Source organism: Rhodnius prolixus, unplaced genomic scaffold (assembly GCF_049639745.1).
Source record: "Rhodnius prolixus isolate KJV_2025 unplaced genomic scaffold, Rpr scaffold_8, whole genome shotgun sequence".
NCBI classification, from domain to species: domain Eukaryota; kingdom Metazoa; phylum Arthropoda; class Insecta; order Hemiptera; family Reduviidae; genus Rhodnius; species Rhodnius prolixus.
In genome coordinates, this window is record NW_027411593.1 from 10,781,101 (window position 1) to 10,792,575 (window position 11,475).

Genomic DNA, 11,475 nt, shown 5'->3' on the forward strand with positions numbered 1-11,475 from the left:
GAGAGACACAGGAAGTTAGTTCTAAATCTGGTGGACATTGCCATTATTTCTACTTATGCCAAACCAGACTCCTGGTTAATCTTCTTTCTCTTATTTCCAACTACCCTAACACACAGCTCACTCTTCTTTATTCGGTTACTGTAATAGACGTTTTCTCTGATTAAAAATGAAATTTAATTATTTTTTTCCTTAATCGAGGATAGAGAAGATTCAGTTAGTGGGTAAGGGGTTAATTGATCTTGTGAATAATAAGACTGGAGTCTGAGATACGTAGTTAAATTGGTTTGATAGTAGATCACGTCCTGGGCCTCTAGAACTAACTCTATCAATTTCTGTTGAGCCTGCCCTGCCCCCAATCTGGCCATTATTGCCAACAAAAACATTTAATTTAATTGGCTTTCCGTTTCTGAATGAAAATTGTTCCATTTGATTATTTATTTATCACCAATTAAGGCTTTAATAAAAAATTGGCTTTCGCCAAAGTAATTATTTATTTAAACTTTAAATAATATTAATTTCTCTATTAAATATATTTTAAAATTTATGGCGCTTGAACATCTGAGGTCATTGGCGCCTGGAGCCATTTTCAGGGCACTTCCGCTCTCAGACGATCTTCTTAAGTTACAGACAAACAACGGACAGTGAGTTGTAAGAAGCTCATAGGAAGAGAAAATCTAGGGGCTAGCAGCTGGATTCAAATCAGGGAGCTCCGTGTGGAAATTCAGTACGCTAACCACTGAGTAATTCCTCCCCTCTCTGTTATATTCAATTTTAAATTTTGTAATTTTTAATTTCAATATAGATTTTTTTTTCGTGATGGTCAAAGAGCTGGCCCGATGCTTCAAGTCCGAAGAGTTAAGGTTACGGATTTCCGTTTCTTCAAATTCGGAATTAAACTTCTTCATATGATGTAGGGAAGAAACCGGAACAACTCTTCTAAACGAATAATGCGCTTAGTTTACACATCAAGGAGATGGGATGCAGTTTTCTAGTACTTCCGATGCACCACTTGTTCGCGTCTTTTTAAAGTAAAGTAATCGCCTATTTTTCAGGAGCGGCTTAATGTCCCGCTACTAAGTGAGAGCACGAACTTAGTTTTTACCAATTTTTTTCCGCAGTTAAAAAGTAGCTATTCGCTACTTTTCGAGTTGAAGATCTGCCTTTTACAAGTTCACCTTCATAATCACTAAATCTTATCAGATTACTCTACAATCACTGATATGCGTTTTGAAGCACTTGTAGACCAGAGCAGACAATATCGTCAAAATCAACTGGTGGAATTCCCTGGTCCTCGTAAAAGGGCCAACATTTGTCCTCCAAAGAATCGATACAATAAGCCTTATTCTCGTCATAGTGAACTGGTCCTAGAGCCCTTGTCCAGACTGGAGGAAAGTGATCAGACTTTGCTAGCATTGCGATTACAGCGGCAAGAAATATCAAGCAAGTTCAGATCACAGAAGATCAATTCGTAAAGTGGGTGAATTTTAGGGACTTGTAACAGGACGAGGTTCGTGCTACTAGGGCTACAAGGGGTCAAGATAATGAGGCATTCTGGTTGCAATGCCTGTGTAACGGGATACTCCCTCGAGTTCCAATAAAAATTAATAACAATCATAATAATAATAGAATTAGAATGGCATAAAGCACTCGACCAGTCCAGTCGTTACGTCTTGCCCAGAGCAGGCCTTATCAGGATAGAAGCAAGGGACGTAATTGTTTTTGTAAGGAAACATTTTGATAAAATATCCTGTCTAGTAAAACGTAAGTAAGAGGTCACGAATGAGAAGAAACTAGGGAATTGTATCAAAATATTTATAAGGAAGATGTAGACAAGATCATCAGGGAAGGCTGGCCACCTGACCAGATTGGGTGAAAACAGGGAAACTTCCCTCACAACTGGAGGGAATTCTTTTTAATATTAACTCAAAACTTGTTTGTTGAAGATCCAAGGAAAATCAAAAATAAATAAGTGCAAATGATTGTAAAATAAGTAAAGCTGAACTATTAATTGTATAAGTAACAAAAATCCATGTACACGTATATAGGTAGGTATGTACGAAGGTAAGATGTTCCCTGGATTGGACACCTAAATCACCCTGGAATATATTCTAAACCGGAACATAAATCTTATTTTAGGCCAGACTTATAACCATATATTCTGGGATATTATGCGCACATAGAGGCACAAGTACAGAACTACCGTCAGATACTACTCCCTATAACCACAGATGTTTACATTTTTGTAACCTATTTTATTTTCTATTAATATATTTTTTTCAATTTGTGTTATAATACCATAAATACGATGCATTATGGCATGTATGATTGTGTTTTTAAGTACATTTATCAGTTATCTTTATTTAAAATAAATTTGTAATAAATAAATAATAAATTAATATTAATTAATTATAATAAATTTTATTCACGATATAGATTTTACTTTTCCTTACTTTAGTAAAAGAGGTTGTTGCAATTTTCACTTCCTTAGTATTGAGTTTACACAGTTTCGATAGTTTGAGACCTCCGTCAATAAGTCAAGATAGATTTTTCTTGTGAGAAAGATTGTCTAAGATTGAATGGCTTGCTTTACCTATCTACCTTTTTGCACAAAATCCTTTAGGAAATTTATACTCAGCTCAGAAACAGGGGTGGCTAAAAATCGAACGGTTAAAGTCAAATGAATTATCAAAGTATATCGATTGTCTGTTATCTTAAAACCTCTCATTTGAGCCCCCCACACAAAAATTATTTTCTTCCAACAAGTTTCTATCTTTTATGGTTTTTAGTTCTTTCTTACAGAAAACATGTGCCAAATTTGGGCAAAACCGGTGTTGTAGCCTCTACATGCTTACGCACTCAGTAATTAGTTGCCACGTGTAATGGGGCACTACCAATTCTACATGCTTACGCACTCAGTAATTAGTTGCCACGTGTAATGGTGCACTACCAATTCTACATGCTTACGCACTCAGTAATTAGTTGCCACGTGTAATGGTGCACTACCAATTCTACATGCTTACGCACTCAGTAATTAGTTGCCACGTGTAATGGTGCACTACCAATTCTACATGCTTACGCACTCAGTAATTAGTTGCCACGTGTAATGGTGCACTACCAATTCTACATGCTTACGCACTCAGTAATTAGTTGCCACGTGTAATGGTGCACTACCAATTCTACATGCTTACGCACTCAGTAATTAGTTGCCACGTGTAATGGTGCACTACCAATTCTACATGCTTACGCACTCAGTAATTAGTTGCCACGTGTAATGGTGCACTACCAATTCTACATGCTTACGCACTCAGTAATTAGTTGCCACGTGTAATGGTGCACTACCAATTCTACATGCTTACGCACTCAGTAATTAGTTGCCACGTGTAATGGTGCACTACCAATTCTACATGCTTACGCACTCAGTAATTAGTTGCCACGTGTAATGGTGCACTACCAATTTTGTTGTTACGTAAAGATAAAAACTCAGTTTTATTTAATTTTTTGTACGGAATTTCTACGAAAAGTGGGACCAACTCCCTCTATCAACAACCTCATACCCTCCAAGATATTCTGAAGAAGACTAGCCTAAATTAAAAGAAACTTCAAAAGAAGGGAGCCAGCAGTTAGAAGGGTAACCACTAACTGACGCCAATTTAACGAATTACCAGCAATTCGAACTAGGAAATCCTTATTATGGCTACCAGTTCTCGTCGAAATATTCCATATTCAGTCCAAATTCAATACTCGGATAGTCTTCATATAACAGCCTGTAAGCAGCTTGGTTTTTCAGAAAGACAAGCATTTTTAAACTAATTATTCCTCGTCTGGCACAAAAGACGAGACTATCACTGAAAGACTGTGGCTAGCCTACTGAGGCTTGCCAAGATATCCATTAACTAACTTTTCCTCTATACTTTGTCTTCTTCTTCTTCTTCTTAATCATTCCTCGTTTACCTATCAGTGTCGAGGTTCACCTTCACTAAAACTTTCCAACTATCCCCCTATCCTCAGTCAAAACTTCTATTTCTTCTCCAATCCAAGTTCCTCTTTCTGAAATCCTCTCTCACTATACCTTCCCACGTGATTTGCGCGCTGTCTGCCCCTGCCTCTTTGACCCTGGCATCTTAGCCACATAACAGAGTCAAAGCTATACGGCTTGTGTCCATCCTCATCATGTGCCCACAAACCATCTTAGCCTGTGTTCTCTCACCTTACTTTGATAGCATTTAATATACTCCGCTAGATTGTAGAGTATTTTGGTCATTCGTTCGTACATTAATTAGTGTCGGAGCGTATCATATTTTGTAATAAGTTAACCCATATCGTATCACAGCCCATAAATTAAGATCAGAATCTCCATTTCTCATTTTCCATTTCTGGCTCTTAGTTTCTGTAACTCAACCAACCCGCATAGCCACGTAAGTTTCAATAATTATAAAAAATTTATTGTATTTTACTGTTTATTTTTATATTACTGATTTTTACTGTTTTTTCTAGGTTACTGACTCCGTAAATTGTTTTGTATTTGTAATATCCAGGCCCTGAAGAGGACAATATATTAGTCGAAACGTTGGCAAAGAGACGAGTTGTTTTATTTGACCGATTCCTCGCAAATCATCCATCCTAAGTTTAACAATTTACGGTCACGAAACCAATATATTCATTCTATTTACTGATAAACGCAGAAAGAGTAGGTCTTGGGTGAGTTCAAATCAGATTTGTGTTGTAAAACAAGTTTTTATGGATATAGTTATTCTATGTCGTTTCGTTACAAACAATACTGACAATAACCGGACAAAGAGCTGAAAAAAGCTCCTAGAAAGTGAAAATCTAAGGGCCAGCAGCTGGATTCGAACTTGGGCTTCTCCAAATTGGATAACCACTGAGGTAATACCTCTCGCTAAAACCTTGTTATTAATTTCTTACCCTGTCCTAATATTATTTCTTCTAGTCAGATAGTAAAATATTACAAAATCAAATAAAGTTTCAAGAAAAAAAAGTACTGATCTTGAAGGGAACTTTTTTTTTGAGAAAACTAACTTTTCTTGGTTGCGATGGCAGTCATGCTAAGGAAAAGAAAACATTTTTCTTGATTTAAAAATGTATACCAGCACCTCTCTTTTCTTGTCTAGTCCTTCCCCAAACTCATCTTGTTTGACTTCCTTCTTGTCTTTTCTAGATTTAATTGTGTGTGTGTGTTTGTGTGTGTTTCTTGTTTCCTGCTTTGATATCTCCCTTTCCTTGTCTTTTAAGTCAGAAAAGTCGATGTGACAAAAAGTTGTGGCTTAGCTATTTCCTGGTTGGATTCATGGCACGTCTCACTGAGGGGTTTTCTTCCCCCTGGTTCCCCCATAAGATCCCTTCACTCTTTTTTTTTTTTGTTCCTCCGGTGGTGTGTTTATTTGTTTGAAAAGAATGGGTAGGTGTGGCCTATGAAACTCTCGGCACGATGGAGATCTAGCTAGGAGAATGCAGAGAGAGAAGGTCCAGGCAGGAGAGGAGGGTCTTCTTAGTGAGGGAGTAGTGGGGGGAAAAAAGAGATGTGAAGAAGAAGAAGAAGCAGCAGCAGCAGATGAAGAAGAAATAGAGGACACAGAAGAAGGAAAGTGGTTAGAAGAGGACGATAGCAGGAGCAAGCCAACTCTTACTCCCGTATCTTGTTTCCTCGGTTGTAATCTGTTTGTCGGCTCCTTTCTCTTCGGATGGATCACTTTCTTAGCTGACAAAGATGCTGTCACATCTCGTCTGTCACTTAGTAACTGTTCTCCTTATAGCCGGCCGCTACTTCTTTTTTTTTTTTTTGTCGCACACTACCTACACTTTCTTTGTTTCTTCCAAGAGGAAACACTATACCTTGTATCTACAATATATATGAGTTACAAAACTTGTAACAAAATTTACAAAGAATTTCTCTCAATTTGTTTTTCTTTGTTTGTTTCCACACTTTTTGTTTAAAAAAAAGAAAGAAAATGAGAGAGAGCATACGTTATACATTTCAATTCCGTTTCCATGTTGAGATGTTACATTATTTATGTATGGCTATGCAGTGCGAAGAATATTTGTAAGTGGGCGTCTTCATATAAAATTTATTTACAATTCAAAATTTATTTAATAAATTTATTTAATACCAAAAGGTCGTACAAAATTTATTACCCTAGCCGTTTTATTAATAAGTCAAGAGAGTTCTTAGTTTAATTTTCGCCAATTGCTAAATTATAATTACCAAACTTTTTATTATTCACTTTTTCTCTCACTACGAAGAAATGTCACGCTAGTGTCACAGGAAGTGAGAAAATTTTTAAAATGAGTTTAAGTAGGAAATATAGTTTTGAGGCCCTTGATTAGAAAAATACTAAATTAAAGAAAAACTAAACCGTAGTATTCCAACTATCGCTTCTGAAACTACGTGTATCGACTAAAATGTAACTCAATTATATTAAAAGCACTATTTTAAGAGATATTTTTTTTTTGCAGATTTTCGTTCTTTTCCTCAAAAATATCCCCAAGATTTTCTGCTATTTTTACATTTTTTGCTCATATGAAGGCCTTTACTTTTACTTGAAATATTTTACTTTAAAAAATAATAATAATTCATGAATCTTCCTAGAAAAACTGTAACTGTAACTATTCAGTATAATGTACTTCTTCACGACTACTTCATATTAACAGGCATCTATTTCTAAAATTGTCTTATAGTTGGCCAGTCTTATACTGAATATGGTAAGCCTATCTCATAAACGAACATTCTTAAGTGTTCAAATTTTATATTTGGTTTAGGTTCGACTACATCAGACCCAAAGTAAAGTAAAGTAATCGCCTATTTTTTCAGGCGGGGCTTAACGTCCAACTACCAATTAGGTGTCGTGGACGGAGACGACTAGCAAACATACTTTACTGTAGATTTCTTTTATGAACCATTAAATAAAATCCAAGCCCTAATACCGGGGAATCGAACCCAGTACCACAATACATATTAGCTTTGCAGGTCTCGCCTCTAACCGCTCGGCTATCGTGGCTATTTTTACACTTTTTGCTCATATGAAGGCTATTACTTTCACTTGAAATATTTTCCTTTAAAAAAAAAAATAATAATAATAATTCATGAGACTTCCCAGAAAACTGTAGCGGTGTAGCAATTCAGTATAATGTACTTTTTCACGACTATTTAATATTAACAAGTATCTATTTCTAGAATTAGAGGTGAGCTACTTGTTAAACATGAAGATAATTCGACAGGTACACAGTTTCAATAGTGTAAACTTGAAGAGTCTACAGAGTCCTTGGCGTTTTGTGCAATGCTGATGATCGATAAATTAAGCACAGATGATAAAGGCAATTAGCAAATGACTGGCAGCTCAAATGAAACCTGGAAGACAGCGAGAATCGGATGAGAGCTAGAATCTATTGGAAAGAATAGAGGCCCATCTGTGGCACAGGTATTATGCTTTAGGGTAATCCAAGCCTATAATACAAATTTGAAAGAGATTGGTACACCCGAAAAGCTTTACTAAGATAGTTTTCTGTATTTTTAAAAATGTTCACTAAAACTGTTTTTAACAGCTTTCCAACTGCTTATTTTAACAGCTGTCATTTTTTACTTGAAACATTTTTCTGGGTAAGAATATTATTTAAGAGAATTTTAAGAACAAAGATATAATTTGAAACATTACATCGAATTCGTGGATTTGTAAGTTGAAAGTGTTTAAATTAGAACTGTGTAAGCTTTCCTTGCAGAAATTTTCTTACAATCAGCATAAGATTAATTTTTAACAATTTTCAAAGCTTATCAATGACTTATTTTAAGGCGATCAAAGAAAAAAATTAATCAATAATTTGCTAAGAGTTTGTCAATGTATTATTTTAATTAGATATATTTTTTTAATTCAGCAGTACTTGATTAAATAACTTATTTGGTAGATTAAAAAATAGCAATAATATTTCTCAAAAATATTCATTAGCTGTTTAATGAAAAGATGATTTACAGGCAGTAACAGATATTTTAAACTAAAAATGGCAAATGATTTTTTAATTGTACTTTGTTCTTAAGTGGTTACTGAGCCCGTTCCTAGATAGGGCACTAGTATGATACACTTCAAGATATTCCGATTAATCCCTTTCTCTTGCCCTGTTATAGTGGGGATATTTAACAACAACCACGCTTTTGGTAACGGATGTCTGATAAATAAAAGGTAATTTGAGGTTAACAACTTGCAATGCAGTTTCGTAATTGTGTTAACAATATAATGTGAAGTGTAATGTTTCTGAGTTCAACATCCAGTAAATAACAAGGGTTTTCTGAAGTAAAGTAATAGCAGGCGAGTAACAATTGCAAATAAATTGTTTTACTTTAACGAATTGCTGAAATTTTTCATTGTATGAAAACGTTAAAGTTTAATTTACAAATACTGAAGAGTAAGTAGGATTTGTCTTACCTTTTGTGTTAGTGAAGTTAAGTCCTGAGACACATGGGCATCGCCAGCTTCAAAGCTATGCCGGGCAGCTTAAATGTTGTGGAATAGAGCTTACAGGGAAGAACGGTTATGGAAAATTTGTAATGTAAATGAAAATAATGATTCTGTTTCCTAATTATTTGGGCAAGCAGTTTAGATATGTCTAAGCAAAGGGGCCGTACGTGTGTGTACTCGCAGAGATGATTTTGTACGAGACTAGCACAACTTACTTCCTTCAATATAGAAAGAGATTTTTAGTTTTGCGCCCGTTGTAAGTTTCCCACGTTCCTTTTATTTTTCATTATTAGTCTATCTAGAATTCGAGGACGGTATAGCTGCCCACACCAGCAACTTCCTGACGACGCCCATGATCAAGACCCTGCATGATCACAAACTTACTGGCACTGATCACAGCACAGTCACGAAACACTTCAAAATAGGTATCTGAAATGTAGAATAACTACAATTATTATTGTTGCATCCGTGGAAAATCATTAAGTTGGGAGAAAAAATTACATTCCAGAAGATAGTTTTAAGCCAAAAACTAAATTTAAAGAAAATTTATAGATAAGATACGTTTTAGTTGGAAATATTTGTTGGTTATCATGTATTCAATGTAGGCTACTTACTTGGAAAGAGCTTCTTGATATGTTTGTAGAGAAAGAAGCTTTAAAAAGCTTTAATAGAAAGTGTTTTACAAGATTGTTTTTTTTTATATTTTGCAGAGATTTCACTCAATTTAATAAAGAAAGCACCGCTTTGAACATTTTCGAGCTTCTAATAGCTCATTATTTATGCTGACTGAAGAAAGAAAAAGGCGAAATCATTGAGAGAAAATTCACTGCCAAGAGAAGTCTATAAGACTTTCAAATAAGCAGGTAAGTTAGATAATATATAATTTGTATTCACTAGTGAATCATATCAAATTAATAGTTACATTATGTTGTGAAACATATCTTGATGATTCTCTGAATAAATTAGAAAAGTCGATAAAAGAAAAAATACTACTTTAAAGTCAATTTCTCTTTAAACAAATTTCATAAGTAAGTCAGTTTTTTTTAGAATACTTTACTATGCAACCTTGATATTTTTGTGTTAATAATTTGATATCCAACAAATATTTAAAGTTTCCTAAATCAAGTGATGGTAATAATGAATAAAATAAAATCGCATTAAATCTTTTAAAAATTGTTAGAATATTCTAATACGGATTAATTCTCCATATTGGTTTTAAATATCCTGAGTGCCCCATTTTTTAATTATCGTAAATAGTCCAATATTAAATTTCATGGTTTTTGAAACTTTTGATATTTTTAGCTTTCTTTAATGTAAATTATAACTTATATGATTTGAATTACCTCAGATTTTTATTTGAATAATTTTACAAAAATTTACACACAGGTCACAGAAGTCATCGTCACACAAGTAAAAACTGGACCAATCTGCAGGGATGCATCCAGGGATATTTACTTTCAAAAAATTGTGATTTTTTTTCCCAAAATTTTGGACAAAATTGTAATCATTCAAATGTTTATCTGCTTTTTTTAAATATATTTAGTTTAAATTTTTTTTTTTTTTATTTATCAATCATAAGTATATTGTTATATTTTATTATCTATTTATAGTATTATTATTATTACATTACATCATTAATATATAATTTTAATTACATTATATCAATATTACATTAAGTTGTTATTGTATTACAATTATTATTTTAAGGTACTGCTTCTATGTACATTAGTGATGACGTCATTATTCAAGTACTACTTCATTGAATTGTATGGAATTTCCATAATTTTGGATGTTTTAAAATTTTTTTAATTGTTATCATTAGTTTACATTAGTAATCATGAAAGTGTATGAAATCTTTGTAAGATTCAGATAAAATTTTTGTTCATGGTAAGTAGTATTTATTGTTTGAATTCAAATTCATATTTTTAATGAATATTTAAGATATTGAATATTTGGATATAATTGATTAAATAATAATTTCTGAAGAGAGTTTACGTGATAATTGTAGAGTATATCTTCAGTTATGGGGATTACAATGTTTCAAGTGTAGTAATTGAATGTATTGAAGATTTTAATGATAAAAATTCTTTAAAACACAAATCAGAACTGGATCTAAAATTACAATAAGCTTGTATGTTATTTAATTCATCTTCTTCGTTTTATAAGCCACATAGTTTGTGTAAACACTATTTCTCTCTACAAATTTCCTATTAGTTTTTGAGTTTTACACTTGATAAAAAGAGAATCATCTTCGACTTTCCTTTCAATCTCTCAAAATCTATTGAATGGTGTTAGTGTGAGACCTTTAGTTTAAAGAATCCCCATAAAACACATTGACTATTAAATTTTATCTAACCAGGAGTCTTAGTGGGTGTCCTTGAAGGCACAGAATCACCTTATGAAAGTTAGTCTGGCATGTATCTAGAGGCATACCTACAGCAGGTGCGGATCTAAGAGAGGAGAGAGAGGAGGATCTGATTTCCCCTTTGTTAGAAAGTCCGTTTGTCTCCTCTTTTGCCTGCACTTTCACTGTCATCTGATGATAACCCCTCTATATTGTACGTCCTTCATTGATGGAACTTTTTCCATTCTTCCTAGAAAAATTGTGGGACCTAAGTACTAGTAAAGCTAACAATTGTGATACTGTTTGCCAGTAAGTATCTTCTTTGACGTACAAATTGATTGGTTTACATTCAAACATCGAAGGTAATCTAGGCTTTTCCAGCAAAATTGAATTTTCTTTAACCTAAAACTTATATAGTAAACGTTTTAAGTTAAAGTTAAGAATAAGTTTCTGTTTATTGGTTGACTAAACTTTGACAATAAGTGAGAAATTGGAAACTTGCGATAGTAAAACTTTTACCCAGAACTTTCCCCCCCTCTACTATTATCTCAGTTTGCACATACTATGTAGGTGTTTTTCAAATTTTATTTTCTGAATTTTCTAACAATTCATTTAATAAAATATTAAACATTTTATGTAGCAATAAACAATCATTTTTAGTTCAGAAAA

The 11,475-nt window shown here is 33.6% G+C and overlaps 1 protein-coding gene and 1 long non-coding RNA gene across 5 annotated transcripts in view; one reads left to right on the top strand and one right to left on the bottom strand.

The window, feature by feature from the left end:
• The window catches only part of LOC141450842 (MICOS complex subunit Mic10-like), a 67,270-nt gene extending 57,728 nt beyond the window's left edge, over window positions 1–9,542 (bottom strand). The window contains exons 1-2 of one of the 4 annotated variants that reach the window (XM_074121691.1): window positions 9,385–9,542; window positions 8,430–8,891 (exon numbers count right to left, since the gene is read on the bottom strand). The gene's annotated coding sequence lies outside the window, so the exon portion shown is untranslated. Of the gene's footprint in view, window positions 1–8,429; window positions 8,908–9,076; window positions 9,218–9,384 lie in introns of those variants that run through there. The other 3 variants (XM_074121687.1, XM_074121688.1, XM_074121689.1) reach the window with 3 other exon arrangements.
• LOC141450846 (uncharacterized) lies at window positions 8,174–11,475 on the top strand. The gene is made up of 3 exons (XR_012456351.1): window positions 8,174–8,312; window positions 9,173–9,325; window positions 9,849–11,475. It is a non-coding gene; the product is annotated as an uncharacterized lncRNA (long non-coding RNA).